Source organism: Myotis lucifugus, unplaced genomic scaffold (assembly GCF_000147115.1).
Source record: "Myotis lucifugus unplaced genomic scaffold, Myoluc2.0 scaffold_40, whole genome shotgun sequence".
NCBI lineage: Eukaryota > Metazoa > Chordata > Mammalia > Chiroptera > Vespertilionidae > Myotis > Myotis lucifugus.
In genome coordinates, this window is record NW_005871088.1 from 7843917 (window position 1) to 7846040 (window position 2124).

Consider the following 2124-nt stretch of genomic DNA (forward strand, 5'->3'; position numbering starts at 1 on the left):
ACCATATATATATATATATATATATATATATATATATATATATATATCATACATATAAATGCAAGGGGTGGTAAGACAATGCATCTCTGATAGGCATAGCAATTGTAAGTTGATATACATTTTTCTGGAAAAAAAATGTGACTATTTATCAAGGACATTAAATGCAGTCATAGCCTTTAATTCCATAAAATGTCATTTAGAGATGTAAAGAAAATAAATAAATATGTGGATAATAATACATGTATAAGATATATAATTATCATTGCTAGAATGATAATTATAACAGAAAAAAATTAATAAGCCACCCATTTTGTTGAACAACAGAATAATAAATTAAGTTCTTGTCCATTCACATGAGATATTGTACAAACATTAACAATTATATTTTTTTGTGCTGCCAGTGTAGCTCAGTTGGTTGAGTGTTGTTCCATACACCAAGAGGTCACCAGTTCGATTCCCAGTCAGGGCACATGCCTGGGTTTCAGAGTGGCATGCAAGATGCAGTAGATTAATGTTTCTCTCTCATTGATGTTTCTATCTCCCTCTCCCTTCCTCTCTCTCTAAAATCAATAAAAACATATTTTTAAAATGTATATATTTTTGAAGAATATTTAGGAATGTGAGAAGATCTATCTGTGGTGGACAGACTCCAAGTTAGCCCCACTTTGATCCCTTTTTCCTGGTGTTAACACCTTGGTATAATTCCTTCCCCTTCAGTGTGGGCAGAACCTATGTTTTTTATCAAATTGATAAAATACAGCATAGACGATGGGATATTACTTGTGATAATGTTACATAGTTTGTAACTCCAATTCTGCTAGGAGACACTCTCTCCCTTTCTAACTTTGAAGAAGCAAGCTGACATGTTTTGACATTTCCTTCTGGAGAGAGGGTCACATGGCAAGGAAATGAAGGGGTCTCCAGTGGATGGACAGTGAGAAATTTTGGCCCTCTGTCTAGCAGCCTGCAAGAAAGTAAATGCTACCAACAACCACTTGAGCTTGAAGATAGATTCATCCCCAGCTGAGCCTCAGATGAGACCACACACTGGCCAACATCTTGACTGCAACTTTGTGAGACCCAGAAACAGAGGATCCAGTTAAGCAATGACCAAATTCTTAATCCATGGAAATTGATTGATAATAAATATGTACTGTTTTAAGCCACTAAATTTGTTATTTGGTGATAGACAAATAATACACTATAAAAACATTTAATTTTTAAAAGTAGTATAAAAAGCTGTATATATTATATATGTGTCATCCAGTTTTTGTGGCATGTCAGCCCCAAAACTCAATGACTTACACAAAGAACACTTTTTCATTATTTATTTTTTTTTAATATATTTTTGTTGATTTCAGAGAGGAAGAAAGAGTGAGAGAGGGATAGAAACATCAATGAATGAGAGAGAATCATTGATCAGCTGCCTTCTGCATGTCCCCAACTGGGGATAAAGCCAGCAACCTGGGCATGTGCCTTGACTGGAATGGAACCTGGGACCCTTCAGTTCCAGGCCAATGATCTATCCACTGAGCCAAACCAGATAGGGCAAATAATACTTGTTTTTAAGTTGCATTACATGTTGGTGGCTACAGAGCTGTTATGGCTGTTATGACTGTTTAGTTCTCCTTATTTCTGCTTGACAACTTTCACGCATTGTCTGATTCTGGGAACCTGACTGAAAGAGTCGCCCCTGTGTTAGGCATTCCCATTCTTGTGCCAAAGAGGAAGAGCATGGGTCATGAGCTGAATCTGAACCATACAATCATATTTAAAGCTTCTGCTCAGTTTGTTATGTTTGTAGGAGGACCCAAGGCCCCATTTCCTGGATGTCAGCTAGGTCATCATTCTCATCTGCTAGAGTCTTCTTGCACTTCCTGTCTTCAGGCCTTCTCATAGATACTCTCACAACATCACAGAGAGCAGTAGGATTCCTTATATTGAATGTTCTTCATCCTTCAAATCTCTCTGACTTCCATTTCTGCTACCAGCCAGAGAAACTCACTGCTTTTAAAGGGAACACCTGATTGGGTGAGGCTCACCAGATAATCTCTATATTTTAAGGTTAATTTCCTTGGGACTTTAATTAGATGTGCAAAATCCTTTCACAGCATATCTAGGTCA